Source organism: Grus americana, chromosome 2 (genome assembly GCF_028858705.1).
Source record: "Grus americana isolate bGruAme1 chromosome 2, bGruAme1.mat, whole genome shotgun sequence".
NCBI lineage: Eukaryota > Metazoa > Chordata > Aves > Gruiformes > Gruidae > Grus > Grus americana.
The window spans coordinates 31,280,804-31,305,946 of record NC_072853.1 but is presented as its reverse complement, the minus strand read 5'-3'; positions in this window follow the sequence as shown (position 1 = coordinate 31,305,946).

Sequence of the window (25,143 nt, the reverse complement as noted above, 5' to 3'; positions counted from 1 at the left end):
TGGGATAGAATTAATTTTCTTCCTAGTAGCTGGTTTAGTGCTGTGTTTTGGATTTAGTATGAAAATACTGTTGATAACATACTCAAGTTTAGTTGTTGCTAAGCAGTGTTTACAATTAGTTCAAGGCCCTGCCAGTGAGGAGGCGTGAGCCTTCCGCAGGAGGTGCACGAGAAGCTGGGAGGGGACACAGCCAGGACAGCTGACCCAAACTGTCCAAAGGGATATTCCATATCATATGATATCATACTCAGTACATAAACTGGGGGGAGTTGGCTGGGGGAGTGTGATTGTTGCTTGGGAATGGACAGGGCATCAGTCAGTGGGTTGTGAGCAATTGCGTTGTGCATCACTTGTTTTGTATATTCTTTTATCATTATTATTATCATTATTTTCTCTTCCTTCACCATCTTATTAAACTATTTTTATCTCAACCCACAAATTTTACTTTTTTTCTGATCGTCTTCCCCATCCCACTGTGGGCAGGGGTTGCGGGGGGAGGGGAGAGAATGCGTGAGTGGCTGCGTGGTGTTTAGCTGCCTGCTGGGTTAAGCCACAACAGGTGGTCAGATGGAGGCAGCAAATTCTTATAGCTCCTTGGTCTGGACTGTGAGCCAGACTCTACATTAGCTGTTACAGGGCCAGAAGGGTGACCTGAATACTTATTTCCTGTGTTCAGGAGAACAATTACATCACTTGAAATGCAGGCTGACAAAGTTCCCCTGAGCTGTGCTTGTGACCGCTCTCTGCATGTTCAAAACCAGCTGCTGAAATGCAGGACGTAATATAATCACTGTTTTTTGAAGTATTATTTGCTGTATTTCATCTTTTCCCAGGTAACGTCATAAACATTTATTTTTATGGGTAGTAGGGGTGGAGATTTTTTATAGAATTTTACCATAAATCACAGCTAGACCCTCCAAAACAAATAAAAGAGTAATTGTTTCCTTATGAAAGCTATCACAGCAGCTCACCTTGAAGACCTGTTTCTTTCTTTTCTTATGTGCTCTTGGAAATAATCCAAATATACTGGAAGTTGTGCTTTCTATTTTGCAGTGAGGAAATGGAGGCATGGGGACATTAAGAATATAGCTCAGAAAACACTTTCAGAGCTACAGAACTGATCCCTGGTGTACATGGCTGTCACGGTGCAATCCAGCAGCCTAGGCAAGGAGCCTGCATGCCCTGTGCTTGTCATGGGGTGGCCTCAGCTCCTCTGAATGGTGACAAAATTACAGCAGCTACTTAGGAGAAATACTTATCTTGGAGAGTGAACCTCAAACTCGAACTCTGAGCAACAAGGAGAAGTTGCCATCCCCTGCAGTGAAGAAGCCCTGCTTGATGCTGAAAACCTGACTAAGAGCAACCAGTGTGTCATGGTGACACCACCACTTGTCTATTCATAGCAGAAATAGGGAAAGCGAGAGGGAGGAGAGGGGGCATATAGCTTCAGCCCCTCTGTGCCTGAGGATGCCCTTTGCCTCCTCTGAGAGGCCCCCTCCCCCCCAACAAGATACAGAGAAAAGTGGCAAGGGAGGACTTATCCCTCCCTCTCCTCTGCTGCAGCTGTGCTACTGGAAACACAGGGACAGATGAAAGATCACGGCACCAAAGCCAAAGAGCGCAGGAAGAGACCATAATTGCATCCTACACAGGCAATGGCAGGGGTGAGAACGCAATAGTCCCCAGTGCTGTCCTCTGGCAAAGGCAGCCTTCACCATCCCCGCCGCCTTTTCTTTCTCCTTACGTCTTACTGCTATGAGGCAAGGGAGTGTCCTAAGACCTAGTTCTGCCTCAGAGAGCTTACAACACAACTTCACTGTCACATTTCATAATCCTGGACCTTCTCCTTTTTACCAGGTTTTGGTGTGGTTGGTGGGGGGAAAGTATTGGTTTAGGGGGATTTTTGTGTAGTGGGTTTTTTTTTTCCCTGCACCATGCTTCACTTCTAAAATTAGGAGCTGGACTTAGATTTGGGAGTGCAGCCTTCTCACCTGTGATGCTTTCCTTCCTTCCATCCAGCAGCAAGCCATCAGCCATTCTGCACTGTCCTCTGTGGAGAAGGTTTCAAGAAAAGGAAAGCCTCATGCTTTCCAGCTCTGCTGGGGCAAACAGGATGGCAGGGCTTTTAAGGCGAAATGAGTAGGATGTTTTTGTTTTGATTGATTTTTTCTGTGCGGTGGTAATGCTCTGAAGCTAATCTCTGTTATATTATGAATTGTACGTACCTCTAGCAGTGATGGCCAAGGAAATGTTGGCTGTCGCAGTCAACTCTGTGCAAAATGAAATAGCATGAAGCAAGTGCAGAGCAAAAAGATGTAGAGGTTTCATTTCTTATTGAAAGGTATTGCCATCCCTGCAGAAAATTGATTCCTTCAACAGTTGAATCTACAAAAATGCATTAGGAATTCAGAAAAAAATATCCTCCTTTAAAAGCAAAAGCAGCAAAATGTAGTTATTTTGTCAGGTTTGCAAGTCTCATTTTGCTCAAAAATGCAGTTGTAAATGAGTATATTTTTAAAATTGCAGAGAAGGCAAAACCAAGAAAAGGTTGGGATCCAAAAAAAAAACCGACAAAAAATTGGGGTCTCTAGCTCAGTCTGCCCCATTACTTGTGGCTTAGCAATGCGCATTATGCAAATACAGCAATGTGCCTTTTAAAACCCGATTAAAGACCTGACCTACAGATTAAGTAGGTCCATCTTAATATTGCACATGAAAGGAATGTCCTGTGTTGCAGGTTAAGTTGGAGAGGAATAGGAGAAACTACCCTGGGTTTAGTTTTCCAATGCTTATTCCAAAAATAAATAGATTTGTGGGAACAAATAAAGAAAAATGAAATGCAGAACTGATGACCTGTAAAGTCTTTGCTTTAAGTACAATTGTCCCTTATCTGCAGTTCTCTAAGGAGCAGATTAAGATATTATGCAAAATGTTAATGACACATGACAGACTTAAAATTTTTTACTGTCTTCCTTCTTTATATCAAAATTATAGCTATAAGGAAGCTTTAGTATTTCTTTCTAGATAGGGAGACAAAGCATTTTCTATTTTTTTTAAATATTACCTTTCATTCCACTTATTTTCTATAAGAGAAGGAGTGAAGTACATTTATAATATGACGAGATAAGAAAATGCAGACAATATGAAAGGATATGTGCTCAATATTATAAGAACATTTTTATAGGTAGCTTTTTCCACTTTAGAAAAACTACTTACTGCTGTTGTATTGCTCCATTTGTGAAGTAGGATGAGAATTGGCTGGGATGGGATGCTGCCTGCAGCTCAGGCAGTTGGGGTAGATGCCCTCATTTAATTTGATTGTATAAGCTTTCAGAGCTGAAATTGTCGGCTGCTGTAAACAGTTGATCAAATTAAAATGCCTTCTTGAACAATAAGGAAACAAGGAAAATAGCTTTATCTGCTTATTATTTTCTAAAACATCCTTTTGCTAAGGGAAAAAAAAAACAACAGGAAAAATACAAGAAAGATAGGAGAGGTGGAGGCACTTTTGAGAAGGGAATTTTCTTATAATAAAAATGTTGTCAGCTAATAGATGAATAGGTCAGTTGAACCAGCTCTTTAAAAATCCATGTGACACTGGTTACAGAGTGAAAGTGGATAAGAAATTTACAGAATATAATTTACTCTTTGAACATTAGTTTTACATTGAGGCAATATGCATGATCAGACTACAAATACTTTGGTTAGAATTACTGCATTTGGGAATAGATCTTTTAGGAGCTGATCACAAATAATCCTGCAGGTATATGTGTCTCCTAATTTTGAAATAGGATCTTCAGTGTTTGGTTCACATCATAGTTTTTGAGTATCCTGGCTAAGTTTAACCCAGAAAAAAAAGGGCTGGAAGCCAAAAGGGTATTAATTCTCTGGGTTAAATCTGTTTAGGAATGGTACCACACATAAAGGATTAAAAATTTCTCCCAAGTTTATATCCCTTTTCCTTTTCTGAGCCCCTTTAACTTTGTCCTCTGTGATACCATTAGCCAAACTGTAACCTTGAAAAGATTTGGGTTTGATTTGCTTCTAGAGTTTTAGACAAGGATCTCTAGCGGTTACTGTACTCACACCACATGCAATTCACACAATCCAAGTGTGTTGGGTTTGCATGGCAAAGTTTTGGTAGTGGGGGGGGCTACAGGGGTGGCTTCTGTGAGAAGCTGATAGAAGCTTTCCCTGTGTCTGATAGAGCCAATGCCAGCCGGCTCCAAGATGGATCCGCCGCTGGCCAAGGCCAAGCCAATCAGCGCCTCTGTGATAACATATTTAAGAAGGACAAAAAAAACCAGTTAGAGGGAGCTTTTGCAGCTGGAGAGAGGAGTGAGAAGATGTAAGAAACTCTGCAGACACCAAGGTCAGTGCAGATGGAGGGGGAGGAGGTGCTCCAGGCGCCGGAGCAGAGATCCCCCTGCAGCCCGTGGTGAAGGCCACGGTGAAGCAGGCTGTCCCCCTGCAGCCCATGGAGGAAGGATGAGGGGGTGTAGAGATTCCACCTGCAGCCCGTGGAGGACCCCATGCCGGAGCAGGTGGAGGCACCTGAAGGAGGCTGCGGCCCGTGGGAAGCCCACGCTGGAGCAAGTTCCTGGCCGGACCGGTGGAACCGTGCAGAGGGGAGCCCACGCCAGGGCAGGTTTGCTGGCAGGACTTGTGACCCCGTGGGGGACCCCATGCTGGAGCAGTCTGCTCCTGAAGGTCTGCACCCTGTGGAAGAGACCATGCTGGAGCAGTTCATGAAGGACTGTAGCCTGTAGCAGAGACTCATGTTGGAGAAGTTTGTGAAGGACTGTCTCCCGTGAGAGGGACTCCAGGGTGGTGCAGGGGAACGATGAGAGGAGTCCTCCCCCTGAGGATGAAGAAGTGGCAGAAACAATGTGTGATGAACTGACCACAACCCCCATTCCCCGTCCCCCTGTGCTGCTGAGGGGGGAGGAGGTTGAAGCCGGGAGTGAAGTTGAGCCTGGGAAGATGGGAGGGGTGGGGGGAGTTGTTTTAAGAGTTGATTTTATTTCTCATTCCTCTACTCTGTTTTGCTTGGTAATAAATTAGATGAATTTCCTCTCTAAGTTCAGTCTGTTTTGCTCGTGACGATAATTAGTGAGTGATCTCTCCCTGCCCTTATCTTGACCCACAAAGCCTTTTGTTATACCTTTTCTCCCCTGTCTAGTGAATGAGGAGAGTGATAGAGCAGCTCTGGTGGGCACCTGGCCCCCAGCCAGGGTCAACCCACCACAGTCTTTTTTGGTGCCCAAAGTCCAGGTCTGCTGGGGCTCCAGCCACTGGCTGTCTGGGGATGGCAGGGGCCAAATCTTATATCACACACTCAGTTCTTCTGGTACTTATTTGACTGTAGTGATACAGTCTATATTTGTTATGTTTGGCCCTGCTTATTGGAGTCCTTGCTGTTAGGTTATTCTATATTCTGTTATGTTTAGAAAAAGAAAATAAGAAAAAAAGAAATACTGTGAGAAGCATTTACACTACCTAATGTTAGACATCTAACTTTTGTGCTCTGCATCTCCCTCTGAAGGCCCTTTTTTTCTTTCTAGTGCTTGCATATGACTTTAAGGCTGTAGGTACAGAAGCTCTGAAATATGCTGTTAGACAATTAAAGGAGTTTAATGTGGATAATGTGAATTTTCCCTTACGCTTATGACAGATGTCACCAGAATTTGTCTTCACTGTTGAACTAACATCTCCTTTAACATTGGTGCTCATGTATGATTCAGCTCTTTACCTAAATAAATCTCATATTTAGCCATTTAATTTTGTCATAGAATCATGGAATCATGGAATGGTTTGGGTTGGAAGGAACATTTAAAAGTCATCTAGTCCACCCCCTTGCAATGAGCAGGGTCATCTTCAACTAGATCAGGTTGCTCAGAGCCCCATCCAGCCTGACCTTGAGTGTTTCCAGGGATGAGGCATCTACCACCTCTCTGGAAAACCTGTTCCAGTATTTCACCATCCTTGTTGTAAAAAATGTCTTCCTTATATCTAGTCTGAATCTACCTTCTTTTAGTTTAAAACCTTTACCCCTTGTCCAATAACTACAGGGCCTATTAAAAAGTCTGTCCCTGTCTTTCTTATAAGCCCCCTTTAACTTTTGAAAAGCTGCAATAAGATCTCCCTGGAGCCTTCTCTTCTCCAAGCTGAACAACCCCAAGTCTCTCAGTCTGTCTTCACAGGAGAGGCATTCCATCCCTCTGATCATTTTTGCGGCCCTCCTCTGGACCCGCTCCAACTGAGGACTCCAGAGCTGGATGCAGTACCCCAGATGGGGTCTCACAAGAGCGGAGTAGAGGGGCAGAATCATTTCCCTTGACCTGCTGACCACGCTTTTTTTGATGCAGCCCTGGATACAGTTGGCTTTCTGGGATGTGAGGGCACATTGCCGGCTCATGTCCAGTTTTTCATCTCCCAGTACCCCCAAGTCCTTCTCCTCAGGGCTGCTCTCAATCCCTTCATCCCACAGCCTGTATTGATACTGAGATTTGCTCTGACCCATCTGCAGGACCTTGCACTTGACCTTGTTGAACCTCATGAGGTTCATGTGAGCCCACTTCTTGAGCTTGCCCGTGTCCCTCTGAATGGCATTCTGTCTCTCACCTGTGTCAACCTCACCACTCAGCTTGGTTTCATCTGCAAACTTGCTGAGGGTGCACTTGATCCCACTGTCCATGTTGTTGATGAAGATATTAAACAATACTGGTCCCAACACAGACTTCTCAGGGACATCGCTCGTTACTGATGTCCATCTGGACATTGAGCCATTGACCACTACCCTCTGGATGCAACCGTCCAACCAATTCCTCACCCACCAAGCAGTGCATCCATGAAATCCATATGTCTCCAATTTAGAAAGAAGGCCTTACAGAATTCCAGACAGATGATATCAGTAGCTCTTCCCTTGTCCACTTACGTAGTCACTCCATCATAGAAGAGCACTAGGTTGGTCAGGCGAGACTTGCCCTTGAAGTCATGGTGGCTGTCTTCAATCACCTCCCTGTCCTCCATGTGCCTTAGCATAGCTTCTAGAAGGATGTGTTCCATGATCTTCCCAGGCATCGAGGTCAGGCTGACAGGTCGATAGTTCCCAGAGTCCTCCTTTCTACCCTTTTTAGAAATGGATGCAATGTTTCCCTTTTTCCAGTCACTGGGGACTTCACCTGACTGCTGTGACTTTTCAAATATCATGGAGGGTGGCTTGGCCACTACATCAGGCAGTTCCCTCATAACTCTGGGATGTATCTCATCGGTCCCATAGACTTATGTATGTTTAGGTTCCTCAAGTGGTCTTGAACATGATCTTCTCTTACAGTGGCAGGGACCTTGCTCCCTCAGTCAGACAAACAAATTCCATTTGCTTGCAAAATGATTTGAACAATTGAGGTTCATACTAGAAACAAAGGGAAAAGCATCTGGAAGTGATTTGGACTTTAACCCACCTATGCAATTTAATAGAGATTAAACTTTTTGTTGCAAAGAAACAAACTTCTGTAGGAGTGACTGTACTTATGGATTCAGTTGACTATGCTGTGTTAAATCTACTGTTAATTTTCTGAAGTGTTCCATGGAATTCAAAATGGCAGAGACATAATTAAAATTGGTTCCAAAATCTGGAAGTTGGACTACATAGACAAAATTTTTCCATGCTGGAAGTTTCAGCATTGTTTTTTCTGTCACTTACAGGTTTATGTCACTGTGTATCCCATAAACGAGGTTATGACAGTCAAAATATCTCAACAGCTTCAGCTTTAGAATTCAGCATTTCAGTCTGTTAAATGAACTCAACCAAAATTCTTTCTCTGCTCTTCATTCTGTGTCCGTCCTTCTGCAGGTTTCTGTGCTATGTTTTAAAGGCTTGGAAGGTTACAAAAAATTTACAAAATGAGTTTCCAATAGTGGGAGATTGGAAAGTAACTAAGTCAAATTTGAGTAATGGTAATAAAATAACCCACTGATTATCCACTGTCAGGCACTGACAGCTGATGCATGTTCAATATGTGGTGAGTACTGCCAGTTTCATCAGACTGTCTCCATAACGTCATTGCTCATAACTCTATATGCTGTTGTTTTGGTCTGAGACATGAACAATGGCTTTGTCCTATGAAAAGCAAATATTCCCTGTGCTTTGTGTCTTCAGAATAACAGAAGACACTGGTCAAAATAAGGATGGTCTAAGTGAAGGCTGAAATAAATTGTGTAGCATTTTATTTTGCTAAGCCTGAAGATAAATAATGATTTGCCAGTCCGTGTGTGGTCACCCTCTTGTTCTTGCTGCTAATAATCATACTTGTGGCACTAAACAATTTATACAGCCAGTAATATATCAGCCCTGCAAACAAATATGAATCAGTGAACCTCTGAAAATTCTGTCTGAAATGCCCTTCCTCCACAAAGTCAGCAGAGCATAACACATCAAAATAAAGGTCAGCACAACCTCAATTTAAACATTGAAAACTATCTTTGATTGGCTTTGACTCTGAGTCCCATTTATCAGTGTTAGCCACTTAAATGTTCTCTGCATTTCCAAACTGTTTCTAATTTGTTCCACTGCAGTCCTTAGAAAGGAAGACAATAATTTCTCCCTCTTCCCTTTGTTCCCCATCTTCTGCTTTCTCCAAATACAGTGTCCAAATGTACTCTCTGGAATTCCAGAAGCAGACAGAAATCTATATTAGCATTACTACTACTATGACTGCTACTACTACTTATTAGTATTAGTACTACTATAGTTGCTGTTACTGTTATTATTATTTCTGAATGTTTAAGCTACGTTCAGATACACAATACAGAAGACCTCTGCTCCCAAATATTGGACTTTTCTTAACCAGAACCATCAGGAAAGGCTAAAATTGGGAGCTTTATAATTTTTTTTGCCTTTTTACTGGTAGGCAGCTAAGGAAAATGGGGCTGAACATCTGTATTATGTGCTTTTAGCTTAAGGGCTGGTAAAACTGATTAAAAGGGTAAGAGTAGGAAATGCAATGAGCTGAAGAGAAAGAAAGAAAGATACAATAAAGATAAATAGATTTGGTTGGAAGCCAGCCTCCTTTTGCTAGTTCACGAAAATGGAAGCTGCCTTTAGCTGAAGATCTTTCCTGAGTGGATCAAAAAGCACAAAGTTGTTCACTGTTGTCCAATTTGTTTGATTAAATATTCATAGCACAGCTAAGGGCAAGATTTTCCTCCAGTTTAATCAATGGGAACATTGCCATTGTCTGCAATAGGAGCGCTTATGGCCTGGCTTGCCTAAATGAACACGATGTATATCCTTTATGCAACATGAATATTCACAGGGTTCAAGTCCATTTACAGCTCTGTTTTCCATCCATTTGATGATTCAATTGCCTACACATTGTTATCTAGTGACATTTAAAATGCTGTATGGTATCTGAGGCATCCAAACAGGGCTGGTACATGTGTCACAAGACTTAGTGGGATCTGTGCCTCCTGGACTGGCAACAGCTGGCCGGGTTGATTGCCCTAGGGCATCTCAGATGACACTAGATGACTATATTTAGGCAAATGTGTCACCTCAGATTTGCTGACCATAGGCTTCCAGTCTTCTTCCTCTGCTAAGGTGGCTTGCCACTTGATTTAAGTCACAAAAATTAGTGAGGAGTTAATTTTCCTCACAAAGAAATGTGCAAGACAGACTACTGCTCTAAGTGCTTTATGGTGATGGATCCATCTCCTTTTGCTGCCATTATTAGCTCTTCCAAAGTGAACAGATTCTAAAGTTCATCAATCTATCTCTTCTAGTGTTAATTGACAAGGCGTTTGAACCACCTTACAGTGAAAAAGCAGAAAGGAAGCACTTACTCTCTTGACATTCGTTCTCTAACCCAAATTACCTTTCTTGCAGGGCCCACATACTGCTCATTCAGTTATCCATGCATTTTGGCAATAGCGTGAGAGCTCTTCCTTTGATGTCTGTCAAGGGTCTGTGTCAGTAGCAATAAAGACACATCCATTGCTGGTCTAACTTGATGTATGCCCAATGAAATCACCCAGTACAGTAGCTCACCACTTTTATAGAAAAAGAAAGAATCTTTGGTTTTAGTGGGTTCCAGCAGATAACACCCTTGCAAAGGAAGCATAAACTTCTGGTTTTGTGCTTCTTGGAATTCTGTATTTACCTTAGCAGCTCAGCTTAAAGGAGAGAGCAGGTTGGTAAGCATCACTTGCATAGTTTGGTAAGGTCAACAGCAAGACTGACTATCTCTTGAAGTGTACAATTCAGACATGAAATCATTGATTACCACAAACTTAGTGCGAATCTTTCTTCCCACCTGAATTATAACATGGTTTGACAGTTAAAGACAGATTTGTTGTTAAGTCTGAAATTCATGGTTGAATAAAGGTTGAATATAAAGATGGAACATGTTTTTAAGCATGTATAAAAGCAAACCTCTGAATCCCTACTCTGTGATCTCAGATGCCTAGTAAAGTTCGGGAGCTGGAAAGAATATAGAGGGGTAGAGAGATTGACTTATAGGGAGTTGTTCCAGGAGCTGAATGTTGATAGCTTGGCCAGATAACTTAGCAGGATAAGGTAACAGTCTCCAAGTACTTCAGCAATATAACCATGAAAAAATGCAAGGTATTATTAAGGCTAACAAAAAGGATATGAAAATCACCATACCAGACAGTAATTAATAGCACTATTTCCAGAGCATTTTGTACACAAACACCTTTATAATGAATTAAACCTTATGACATCAACATGAGAAAGCGGAAAAGAAAGATAGCCCTCTTTATAGCTGAGGATGACTTAAACAGTTACAGGCAATTCCAGAGTTATTCAAGGTCACTCAACATGTTTTTAGACAATCCAGATAGAACCTAGGTTCTTTTTTTTTCTTCTAAATAATAATAATAATAATAATAATAATAATAATAATAATAATAATAATAAAAGTCAATCAGGCCTGAAGCAATGGAAAGAAAGCAACCTAAAGAATTCCAGAAAATATTTTCCAGATGTAAGGTCTATTTTTCTGAGCAATAATCTTTACAGGGAAACAGAAAGAGACCCAGCATTGGAGTCCAAACTCTGGAGGATATATTGCAGAAAGCAATCTTGTGCTGACATTGGCATTGACTGCATGATTTAATGTTGGGATTTTCTTCCCCTCTATCTCAAATATCTATTATTTTAAATTAAACAAGAACCATCTCACAGGATTCATGCAATTTACCTCGTAAAAAGAGAAACTTTGAGCAAGACTATAAATATACCTCTGAGTTTTTATGACATCAAGCTGCCTTGATTTACTGCAGTGTCTCTGCAACCCTATGCAGCACTGCTTATAATTCAAGGCTGCTTATTGTAATACATAACAAACATTTTACTTTTCTTTCTTCAGTGTGCGTGAAATGGTTAATTAATATGAATCCAAGGTGAATCCTGGCTTGCCTTTTTTTTTTTTTTTTTTTTTTTTAGTGTATATGCTAGTTATTTTTATTAAGCTTGGCTTAACTACTATAGGGTCCAGTCTCAGGGCTATTTAGAGAATTTTCCCCAAGATGTCAGTACTGCTTTGTCTGCCTGAATAGTAATGCTTAATGTTCTTGCTTTTCCTGTTTAAGTGTTGTTGCCTGGACTAGTCAAATAATTTGACAATTTTTAAGAAACAAATATTTTGCAGTTTCCTTTGCTGATGAAACTGTAAGTGACAGTTGTATTGTGGTTTGTGTAATCTGCTGTAATATAAACACACACTTTAGATTGCATAACATTTGGCCACAGATGATTTCCTTCTTGATTTGAAAATATGACCAATTAGCATAGAGTATTATTGATCACACTGTTAGTTATTTCAATCTATTAGGGCATTTCAAAATGAAAATCACAGCTAATGCTGCTGTCCAATATATCTCTGATGATCTCAGCATGGTGATCTCAGTAGGGTGATGCATATTTTGATTTACATCATTCCATAATTCTCATCTGAGTTACATCTGTACAAATACATTACTTCAGGGGAACTGTGCTGGAATAACTGAAGAAAAAAGATGTGACTAATATTTCTCATAAAAAGGAATAAATGGCCAATGGTGCATGAAAGTGTCAAGTGGACATTTGAATACTCTCTGCCTCATTGTTTAGCATTTATATGAAGATTCTGTTCCTAGTTGACATTAGTTTTTGCTTTGTTAATAATACAGCTCATTTCAATATATCAGTTTCAGGCATGAAACTAATCTTTACTTATTTGGAGAAACCATTTCATGATGTACTTTTAGGTCTGCCATTTGCATGTTATAATAGTTTTAACTTCTAAACTGAGAAACTGCATGGCTTATTTACATATCTTATTTACATAGCGATAATGAAATCTCCTTTGACTGAGACATAAGTCAATCCATACTTTAAGACTGCAAAGTTTAGTCTAATAAGAGACTAAGATTTCTTATATCAATATCTGTGACTAGTATTTTACATAATCTTTTGTTAGCTGGGAAACTCCATCCCACCCAGCTGCAGAGATGCTTATTCATACAATCATAGGATAATGGAAAGGTTTAGGTTGGAAGGGACCTTTAAAGATCATCTAGTCCAACCCCTTTGCTGTGGACAGGGACATCTTTCACTAGATCATGTTGCTCATCCAACCTGACCTTGAACACTTCCAGTGATGGGGCATCCACAACTTCTCTGGACAGCCTGTTCCTGTGGCTCACCATCCCCATCATAAAAAATTTCTTCCTTATATCCTGTCTAAACCTACCCTCTTTCAGTTTAAGATTTTTACCCCTTGTCCTATTGCTACAGATGATGGTAAAAAGGTCTCTTCATCTTTCTTATAAGCCCCTCTATTGGGTTTACATAGCAAGGTTTTGGTGGTGGGCGGGCTGCAAGAGTGGCTTCTGTGAGAAGATGCAAGAAGCTGTCCCCGTGTTGGAAGGAGCCGGTTCCACCAGTCTCTAAGATGGATCTGCCACTGTCCAAGGCTGAGTCACTCAGCAATGGTGGTAGCACCTCTGTGGTAACATATTTAAGAAGGGGAAAAAACCTGCCGTGCAACAGCAGCTGGAAGAGAGAAGTTAGACTATGTGAGAGGAACAACTCTGCAGACACTAAGGTCAGTGAGGAAGGAAGGGGAGGAGGTGCTCTAGGCACCAGAGCAGAGATTCCCCTGCAGCCCATGATGAAGATCATGGTGAAGCAGGTTGTTCCCCTGCAACCCATGAAGGTCCACAGTGGAGCTGATATCCACCTGCATCCATGGGAGGACCCCATGTTGGAGCAGGTGGATGTGCCCTGGAAGCTATTAGGAAGCTGTAACACCATGGAGTGCCTGTGCTGCAGCAGGCTTCTGGCAGGAACTGTGGCCCATGGAGAGGAGCCCACGCTGGAGTAGGTTTTTTCCAGCAGGACCTGCGGCCCAAAAGGGGACCCATGCTGGAGCAGTCTGTTCCTGAAGGATTGCACCCTGTGGAAAGGATCCATGCTGGAGCAGTTTGTGAAAAACTGCAGACTGTGGGAAGGATCCACATTGGAGAAGTTCATGGAGGACTGCGTTCTGTGTGTGGGACCCCACAGTGGAAGCAGGGGAAGGCATGAGGAGGAAGGAGGAACAGAGGCAACCTGTGACCACAGCCTCCATTACTGAAAGTATTGAAAGGCCTCAGTAAGCTCTCCCTAGAGCCTCCTCTTCTCCAACTCTGTCAGCCTTTCTGAGCAGAGGGTGTTCCAGCCATCTGCTCATTTTCATGGCCCTCCCTTGGACCCACTTGGACAGATCTATGTCTGTCTTGTGCTGGGGGCCCCAGAGCTGGACACGGTACTCCAGATGGGGTCCCACAAGAGTGAAGTGGAGGGGGAGACTCACCTCCCTTGACCTGCTGGCTGCGCTTCTTTTGATGCAGCCCAGGATATGGTTGGCTTTCTGGGCTGCAAGCACACATTGCTGGTTCATATCCAATATTTCATTCCCCAGTATCCCCAAGTCCTTCTCTGCGGGGCAGCTCTCAATCAATTCATCCCGCAGTCTGTATTGATATTGGGGACTGCTCAACCCAGGTGCAGGACCTTGCACTTGATCTTTCTGAACTTCATGAGGTTTGCATGGGTCCACTTCTCAAGCCTATCAAGGTCTCTCTGGATGGCATCCCTTCCCTAAAGTGTGTCAGCTGCACCACGCAGCTTGGTGTCAGCCACAAACTTGCTGAGGGTGCACTCAGTCCCACTGTGTCATTGTTAAAGATATTGAACAGTATTGGTCCCAGTATGAACCCTTGAGGTACACCCCCTGTAAAAATCTGGATGATATTCAAATATTAGAACAATGGAGTCAAGGTAAATTCCAACCATAAAGATCAATTGCCAAATATTCTGATGATTGTTATTGATATTATGACAGCCTGCAACATTTAATATTTTTTGTACTTGTTAGGTTTTTGAAGTATTTTTTAGCTAACTAGGAGTTTTAGCTATGTCTCAGAAAACTATTCAGAGCATAGTAGAGAAACACACTAAATATTTACAAAAATGTCTTTTCTCATAGCATGCCTTGCATTTATAAATGTTTTCTCTTTCTTACAAAGTACAAGGTTCTGCAAGCTAAAAGCATGCAACACAAAGAGCCAAAGGACCTGCAAGATACTATTAATTGAGGTGTATAACCTCGCTGTTCCCTTGTCCATTTATTTCCTTAAATAACAGGCTTGCCTTACAGGGAAACGAAAAAAGGTGCTATGTCCAACCCTGACAACACATCTTGTTCTGTAGCTGAATTACTCAACATCAATCATTTAACATCCTACTGTGGAATTCAGTCTAGGTATAATTGTGGTTTCTCACTTGCTTTCAGTTAAAAAGGATTTCATTGTTCAGTTAATGCACTAGAGAAAAACATTGTGCACACTCTAAATAAAAATAAACCCTCCACTATTCAAATCTGTTATGAAACAACATAATCTCTGGACATAAAATGACCATCCATAATGATTTACCCTTAGAGATGCATTACTCAGTACATACCCTAATGCTTTTAAAATGCAGTTTACCTGAGAATTGTACAGAAGTACTTAATGTCAAATCATCTTTTTCAAGTGATCCTTTTGCTCTTGTTCATTTTTGCTCAGAGAAGGGGCTGAATGCTATTAGTTTCAAACATGTTTTGTTCTCATGCAAAACATTCAAACGATTCTAGGATATATTATTAGTTGCAAATATTTTTTGAATTTTCAGTTTAATTGTGAATGTTGATATCAAATTTACACTTTTAGGTGGTAAAAATATTCTCTTTCCTATTGTCAAAGGCAATTTGTAGTCAAACATCTTGTATCACTTTTTCAGCAGTGGACCTCTAAAGATGCATTGCTGAAAAAAAAAGAGAAAAATATTTCTTTTTTTGTAGCTCACAGCTTTTAATTCTCTGTGTTTAGACTGCTGGCAAGAAGGACAGTGTTATAAGCCCTGGAGGATATATTTGCAGCCCATGTGTGCATTTGTTCTTTAAAGATGAATCTGAGGTTAGCAGCTCAGTTCTTATGAGCCTCCAAATAGCATATAATGAGGTGAACTTAACTTGAACGAGTAAGCCAGTTGAGAAACCACTTCAAGGAGAGCCCCATTATATATAGTCTGAATTGTAAAGTGTCCATCCCATCCTGGCAAATACATATGATGAATACAATGGGAATGCTAGAATTCCACTGTGTAGAGATACCTGTTATCCCCAAAGTGACCATCATCTGTAGTTAGCTTTAATCACAAAGAGGAGAGGTTTTTACCTGCCTCTGGTACAAAAGAACCAGCTAGCTGTGGAAATGGGGCACATCCTATTTCCTGTGTGCCCTCCTCATTTTATTGGACACACTTTTCTTAAAATACCAGTTCATCAGCTCAAGTGGCATCAGATCCCAAATAAGAAATTTCTTATCTCTTAAATGGACACAGTCTTTCCAGAGGGCATCTTTAGGTACTACTTGTGGAGACTCATTTATGTCTTTCTCTTTCTGTGGTATAGAGGAGGGAATAGAAGAAATCGGGAATAGGTAAATCTATAATCCTGCAGCTTGGTATCAGCTCACATTAGTTACAAGGCTGCATTTATAAGCTGTTCTATTAAGACATTTTATCACTTTGAAGCCAAATGAAACATTCCACACATTTTTTTGAACCAGCTAAGATAAAAGCAATATATTCTAAGTCTGTCACTATCCAGCTCAGGACACTTCCATCTCAGCTAAACTTTGAATGTTATCACTGAAAAGCTTATTCTTCTTTGGGTTACATCTTTTTAATTGATTTTACTGTATTTCACATCTATGTATTTTTTAGTTCTTTTCAAGTTTCCTCATTTTCTATTCCTATTATCCCTTCATTCATCAGGTCTCTTTGTATTCCCACATATAGTTCAGAGTTTTAAAGACACTTTTTTCCAGATCTTTGCACTTTCATTAGTGTACAGTCAAATGGTACTGAGAGATCTTATTACTATTTCATACTGCTCATTGCCATGAGACTAATTTCTTCTCTCATGGAACTTCAAACAATCCATCAACAATCCTGTCTCTTTATATTTAGATCAAATGTTGACAGTTTGTTATAAACAAGAATTAATATCTCAAAGCATTCATTACAGAGGTGGTTTCATGAAAATTGTACTTGGACGTTAATATAGTATCTAACCTCAAACGACACAACAGGCCACATTCAAAGCTGATGTTATTGGGTACAATTCTGCTGGGCAAAATTAAGCTGAACCTGTTTATACAGGAACTCAATCTAATCTGAAGCTGAAATATGAACATGAAAATGCATCAGATAAAAAAGCACTGGTGTCCTGTTAATGAAGCTTGATTGCAACAGTTCATTTAATGTTCTAGATACACACCACAGACATTGCCAAAAGCAAATCTAATTAGATATGGGAAGAATTCCTATAGATCTCTTCTCACTTACTGAAATGTAATAAATGAGTGTAGATCTATGTCAATTTGCTATATTAGCTTTTAAGCTGGCTTCAGAATGCTGCATTCTGAAGTAAAAAAATCTAACAACTGCGGACGCCTGTAGAATAATAAATGCCTCATTTTCTGTACTAGGTCATTACTGAGATCTTTATTAACATTGCTGTCTATCTGAATTGAACCTTCTTCTGTATTGTATGCATATTTAAGTCTGAAAATTTAAAAAAAGGAGATATATATATATATATAAGCGCTTTGCAGACACCACACAGTCATTTGGCCATATCTGATTACCCTCTGCAATTAATTAAAACTAAGTGCTGGCTCATATTCATCACTTATCAGAAGTTCATTTGTATAACAAAGGGGATAAAATACAAAACTGCATCATGAAACAGAATGGGCATTCAGTCTTGAAAATACAAGTATTCATTAGGGCCATATTAGGTCATGGCTGCATGAAGGGTATTTAAAATGCAGAAGAATTTGAATGAATAATGAAGTATTTTTGGAAGCTAATGTTACAAATCAAGATAATTGTTCTCCTAAATAAACAAACCCACAAGTTCCACAGACCTTAGTGTATAACTCAAGCTTCAGCCAATTTGAATTTATTTCTGGAGATAACATTTTTTAATGAACGATCACTTTCCAAATAGTTTTTAAGAAGCGGACACACAACAAACAGTGGCAGACCTCCAACAAGGCATGAAATGTGTGTGTGTGTCTGTGTACTTAAAGAATGAATGGGCTCACAGCACTGCTTGAAGTATATTGTGGGCAGATTCAGCTCTTGAGGAGGTCAAAAACTGAAGCGTTCTGGCAAAAAAAAATATCAATCCATTCTGTAGAAATGGCTAGGGACTAACTGTACATTGCAAAGATGTTCACAAAAAGAGAAAAACAAAACTTATGCCTTTGATGGAGATATTGGTTTGTGATGGACCTGTATGTAATTTTATCCTCTGCCTGCCTGAAAAATGATGCTTTTCTGGTAAATGCTAGGAATTGTGTGGAAGCAGGGAAGTGACAACTTCATCTGCAAATACTGCACTGTTTGAGTTATAGCACAACTTTGTGAATGTAGCCCCACCCCCCACGCCCACCCCCAAATACTAGATTTTCTATTTCCATTGTTAGTTATTTGATTGACAAATGATAAATACAGATCAGGAGTATTGGGATAGCTATAATGAAAAGAGGTACAAATATAGAGTCTAAGGCAAAATCAGCAAATTTTGGCATCTTTCTGTCTGTCTGTGTATGTATGTATGTATGTATGTATGTATCTATCTATCTATCTATCTATCTATCTTATCTCATTTCATTATATGTATTTTGGCAAGAGTTATCCCTAGTTGTTTCCTTGTCCAAACTAAACCAGAAGATTGGGTATTTATCTTCCCTTGTGTAGTTTTTAGAAGCAGGAAACCATCTATTCCTGCAGATAGTTGTCTCCACAGTGGTCCAGGGTTGAAGTTACCCCTTTATATTTGGCTGGTATAACTCTTTAGCTCAAATGGGATCTTTTATCCTCTAAAATGGTCTTAGCTGCCTCCTCCTCTCTGTCTAGTAGAAGGACACCTCAACTGGAATCACTAAACTTTTGACTTATCTGGTGTACAGAGATGCCTCTTGTTTACAAGGCTCAGTTACTCTGCAAAAATGTAGGAGTGTAAGTATTTACTGGTCCTTTTCTTTAAAGATTCTTAAATAACATTACTGGTTTTATTAAGATATTTCTTGCCTTTAACTGCCTTGTACTGCAAGTCTACTGCTTCCCTGGTACCTTTGCTTTACCTCAGTAGGATGTTTCATATCTCAGAACTACATGTTTGTGAACGTGAATTTTCTCAGCATTTCTAACTAATTTTCTGGAAGGAATAGTGAAGTATTTTAAATTGTATGCATTTAAAAATAGAGATTTATAATCACCTTATTAGACATACAGCATTCATCCCTCTTTGAATGCTCAAACACCACAACAGTGAAATTGTGAAAGGAGGCTTTTGTAACACGACTCTGCCTTCTGCTAGAGATCAAAAAGTAGTTTTCATATGAGACATAGCAGACTGTTGCAATTACTTGATTTATTAGCTGCTTTGTCTTAAACTTTTCTTCCATGGTAACAAAAGTAAATGAGTTTATGTTTACTTAAATGTATTAATCTGCTTTAATTACTTGAAATAAAATAATAATGGTAATTTGCACTGAATAATACTGCGAGCATTAGTTGCCAGTTTGATTTTGGTTAATAAATTACTGTTGTGTATGAGTTCTGGGAGAAACAGTATTTGAGAATTTTTTCTCAATCCACTTGTTTCATGAACACACACAATCCCCTTAGACATCAATAATTTTAAATTAAATGTTTTCCTTATTGGTACCCTGCTGACTTTTAGTTTCTACTACCCCAAAACAAAATATCAAAATGTAGTTAAGTCTCTGTAGTTCAACCTAGTGCCAAATAATCAAAGTTTGAAAATTATATTCTAAAAATGTGTTATTATTAAAATATGTGCATTCAAAGATATTTAACAAAGTACTGAAAAGACTTTCATATGCTGCCATGGACATTATAATTACCTAGGGTTTCTGTATAAAATGTCAGTAGATAACCCTTTTTGTTACTCAGAAAAACTCTCACTTGTAAATTAATATAATATTGTTGGTCTGGAATGTTCTAATATTACTTTTTTCTTGAAGTTATAAATCACATATTATGAGGAATTAACCGAAATAATATATTGAAGTAGGTGAGTATATTTTATAGAGGAAATTAAGAGCACATAGTATTATTTTTGGGAGATGTACTATTTTTCCAATGCATTCTAGTCTTGTTAAATGCTGAAAGATCTTAATCATGAGCAAAAGACAATGAAAGCACTAAATAAACCTGGTGAAGTTTCTCTGGTCTATGATGAACAAAAAAAGCTGGGGGAAAAAACCCTCATTAGGCACATTTTATGTTTCTAGAAAATTCTCAAGTCAAATGGTTTTTGAAATAAGAAATAACAGGCAAGCAATAATTGGGAAATAAGTTATACAGATTTTTAAATAGTTAAAAAAACTGAAGGAGGAGTTCTGTCTTTGATATGCTTTATATAGCCTCCTTATTTAATATCAAAGTGTGGGGTAGAAAATCTCCCACTGTTTTTTGAGAGAATACTTCTTTAAAAAGAAAACTCAGGGACCAGACTTTCACCAGGATGCTTAGGTTTCTGTAGACATTCTGCCTTCTGGAAAATGTCTGCATATTTGCTGTTTGGAAATCCTGCCCACATGGGGAAAAAAAAAAGAAGTAGAAAGAACTTGAGAGATTTGCCCATGATTTCTGGATGTCCCACAGAGAGACTGGAGCAGTTGCAGAAATGTCCAGAAATTCCAGATTTTTCACTGTTGAGAAAGTGCTAGTCTTATTTTGTGGAGAGAACCTGAGAATGGCACACCTAGTCTGATGCATTTAGGATACATCTAACTTTCAGAGGATGAGGACATTGGCGGTATTGGTCTAAGGCTTCCACAGTGCCTTGGTCTTATCTTTCTTTCTCAAAAAGGGTGCTTCTTTTCTTAGAACACTATTTTTGTGAATATGATTTTTTTCAACATCTTGAAACTTTGTACATAAGGAAGACCTTTCTTGATATTTGTTGACTATTTATTTACCATTTAGATTGAGGAGTAAAAAAAAAAGAAAAAGAATAATAAAATAGTAGCACAGACCAAAACACTTAGAAATATCCTGCAAAAGTACTTCTTGTGCCCACAGGGGTGTTGAGTGGTAGAAGGGAATCTCAATCCAAAATTTTCATGTCCTTTTCTGATCATTAAATTTAAAATAAAACTTATCCTGATGGGGATTATTTTTAAATAAATTTCCAAGTAACCTTTAACACATAAACTAAGTTTGTACTAAAACCCCATGTATAATAGTGTTTAACTTAATAACCCAAAACCATTTACATTTGATGAACCTACCTCATACAGCTGTGAGGTATGTAAGCGTGGCTTAGCCAGTTCTAGTCTAGAAAACTAGAGCATCAAGCAGTTGTGTAAGATGACAATGGTTAGCTGCAAATCTGTGGGACCTTGGAAATGAAGCACGAAGCTACATCTATACTGGTAGGCAGGGCCAGACATGAGCCTGACTACTGACATCTTTTTGTTTGTCCCAACATTAGCGGGATTGCATACATAAGTTATTGGAGCCCTTGGTAGTTAAATCATTCAACTATTGCAGTACTATTTTTAGTTATTATTATTTTTTAATTATTATTATTATTAGTCTTTGACCTAAATTGTGCTTTCAGTAAAATCATATCTACCTAGTGCAATGACCTTTCAAAGTCCCTACCTGTAGCCAATTAAGCTATAAACAGGCTTAATATTCATTTCAAATTTTGATACCTGTAAGATGCAACACTCTCCTATCCTTCACAGAAAGTGGACATGAAGCTTAAAGTATCAAAATTGCAAAAAGTTGTATTCAGAAGGCAAAGATTAGCAAGTTGCTACATATTCATCATGGTTGGTGAATTGTTCTCCTGAGAACTGATGTGTTATTTCAAGTGCTGAGTTAACTAAAAATGTGATTATATATCACACATTTATTTTAGTGATTGTGCTGAGAAGTAGTGAGGCTAGTTAAAATTCTACTACACCTCACAGAGAAGAAATAGCTTTAGTATTACTCAGTCGTCCCACTTCCTCCAATAAATGCATTAAAAGCATAGAGAAGCTGTAAATTAGTCACACAGTCACTTGATATTGCTAAAGTATATTATTAATTTCAGAAAAACTATTTCAAAAGATGAAACATCACAATCTCTTGTTTATCCTGCTTTTGTATCAATATAAAGGAAGCTAGTAGATAATCTAGTGACATCCACTACGTAATTTAGAAAGAAGATTCAACGCTAATGCCAAACAGCTGTCCTTGTGCAAACAGATGTATATGATATGATATGGTTTTCTTTTCAGTAACAAACCTGATGTTACCTTTCTGAAAGTAGTATAAATATTCAACAGTTTGCAGTAACCTACTCTGCCTATTTTAAAGCTTGCTTCCTGCACCGTTCTGACAAACCTTAAAGTTAGCGGTCTTACCAGTTTGGATTTAGCACAGTAGAAGAATACCTTTTGTGATCATTATGTTCTGAACTACCTGAACTACGGGTAGTACAACACTCTTTTCCTGGCCCTTAGCAAATATCCTGACAACTGGTTACAGATTCAGCCTATTCGATTTTCTTCCAGACCCATAACTATTATTTTTTTGGCCACATTTTTTAGGCAGTATATGTTTAGTATTCCTGTTTAGGCTCCTCTATAGCCTCAGTGTTCTGTGTCTTATTTAAATGGTATTTAACAAAACCTGTTGGGCAGAAGATGGATTACAGTGATCCTATGATTTTGGAACGAAAATACCCGTGCCATCTCTTTGTGCTATAAAGAAGGAGCCTACAGCATGCTGAGAGGACACCTACCAGATATCACCTGGCCTTTGGGCAGAGTCTAGCCTTCTGTCATTTCTGCATATGAATTGCTACAGATTTTATTTAGGGATTACCTATACATCTCTCTGGAACATCACTCCTAGGCATCTTTCAGATTTAGGGAGATTTGGGGCCTCTACTTTTTGGTGGCAGCAGTCAGGGGGCAAGGGCTATAGGTGAGTAAGCTGCTGCTTATGCTTGGACATCAAAATTACACAGAATTCTCCTTTTGGGCATCAGAATAGACTTTGTGCATCTTACCCTAAGTGTCATTCCCAAGGCTGTGAAGAGGAATGTATGGTGAGGAAAAGCTCAGCCCAGCTCAGCTAATTCCTCCTCAGGCCAGGCCCTTTCTCCTTCATGTTTCCAATGTTAATGCAGCAGTAATCGCCTGAGGGCTGAAGTTTGCATTGGTGCAAATATCTTTAAGATGTTTTTCACCTTTGTTCTTTCATATCAGTCCCAAGGACTGAGAATGACTGAACCAGTTCAACCAATCTATGTTGAGAGGGAAGTACTAGTGTTTGCTAACTACTGGATGCGTGCCATTAGCAGGAGCTCCATCCTTTAATATCTCAGTATCAAATATATATAGCTTCAGCAAGCAATGCACTTGGTCTTGGTCGGTTTGCATTAACAAACCTTAAATGTCTTCTCTTTCCATCACTTTCCCTCTTCTCCCTCTTATTCCACGTTTTCTTGCCCTCCCCTCTGACACATACAGGTGCATTCCTCAGAACATCCCAGCATTTTGACTGAGACACTTGGACCTGAATAGTGTCAACAATTTCAAATAAGGCAAACAGGAGAGAAGGTACGCATCAAGAAACACACTCCTGAACTGCATAAGGTTTTAAATAGATGGGAAAATGGGCAGAAATCTGAAGCCTGAAATTAATAGTTATTAAGGGAAAGGAAATATTTTGGGTTTATTGTCAGTTCCTCATGATACTTAACAGAAGAAGAGGAAGAGGTCTAAAAATAAACTGCTGTATTAGGGCTACAGAAAATGTGTAAGAAAGAATGACTTGCATCAAGCTTGTTCTAGAAAAATAAATAAATAAATAAGGCCATTAAAGAAGATGGGTGCAGTCATCAGAAAACCTCTGACATTAACTTTTATGAAGCAGTTAAAATTCTCACTGCAGCTCCAGATTTGCATGTGAACTATGACCAATCATTCACTCTGAAAACAATATGAAATAAATTTACAATTTAGCTTGTGTTGTGTATGGCTCAAAACAAATGAATCAAACAATATGCAATAAATTTCATGGACTGTTAAGTTTTAGTTCTGGTGATGTAAATCACAGGTGGGATCGTATTACAGAGAGATACACTATTGGGTTGATGAAACAATAAAGTAGAAAGCCAGATCTTGCTCTGAGTAGCCGAGCTTCAGTAGAGTGAAAAACACAGTAGAGAGGTAAGAGTGGTGGAAAAACCAAAATCTTATTACCTTAAAGAAACCCCCACAAATAGCAGCCATGAAACCACCTTTTTAGCCCACCTATAAAGAGACGGCAGAACTTAATCAGTGAGCTCCGCTCAGTGACGAAAAATGCTAAGAGAATGTTCCTGGAGTAACAGTCCAGAAGTATAGCTATTATGATTTCTTTCAAGCTCATATAGTTCTGTCATATGAAAACAAATGTATTTTATTCTTTGGGCTTGAAACAGTTAGGGATTTTGATTTCATGGCAATATTTGTTCTGTATTTTGCTCACAATCAGAAGAGTATCAGGCATGTCATGAAACAAAATGGGCTTATATTTCCACTATTACGCAACCAAGCTCTTGTGATGATTATCCTATTTGCTTATATTTACATGAGATTCTGAAATAATACACACTCCACAGTAAATTTTGAGTTTCCGATCATCTACTGATTCTGTGGATATAATTTGTGTGAATTTCATTGTGAATTTTGTTCTTAGCGTAATTTTCTATACACATCTGCATGAAGTATCCACCTTAATTTCTTCTTTTGGATTTCCTCAGTTTTCTTGCCACTTTGTATTTGTCTTCTAGAAAGCATCTGTTTGGGGAAGAGTCTTTCCTTGACACCTATATCTTTTTAGATGCTAAAAATAAGGTAAACATGATTATCACAGACACCAATTAAAGAGCTTTTGCACAGACTAACTTCCAAATATCTACTTCAGATAAAGAATGTAAGGGATTTGGTAATTTTTGGGGGCTTGTTTTCTGTTCTAAGGTCACCAGACCTGTATAGATCAGTAACTGAACTAGAAAACTGAGGAAAACATTTCCTCAGGAGTTTTTTTAATAGTTTTGATTAGTGATAATATATATTTCAGTATTTCTGATTCCAGGCTGGAACAAAAAATAAAATTTTACATTTTGCATGAGTAATTTTGACCTGTAATGAAGAATATTTCTGTTCCAAGTTCTAGGTGTGGGGTATACTTTATTTATAATCTATTTATGCTGTACTATAAGATTGGTAGTACAGTACCGAAAGATTGCTGTTCTATAAGATTAAGCTTTTGTGAAAGAGAGGGCAAACGATTACTTTAAATCTAATTAGTGACATGAGACCTCTGTAGACCAAGCATGAAAGGCTGCTGGTAGGCTTCAAAAACAAGAAGTTCACAATCACCCAGGCCTTGAAAAAGAAAGGGGGCTCATAGAAGATGAAGGTTGTTGTGAAACACCTTGACCCAAAGGTTAAATTTTG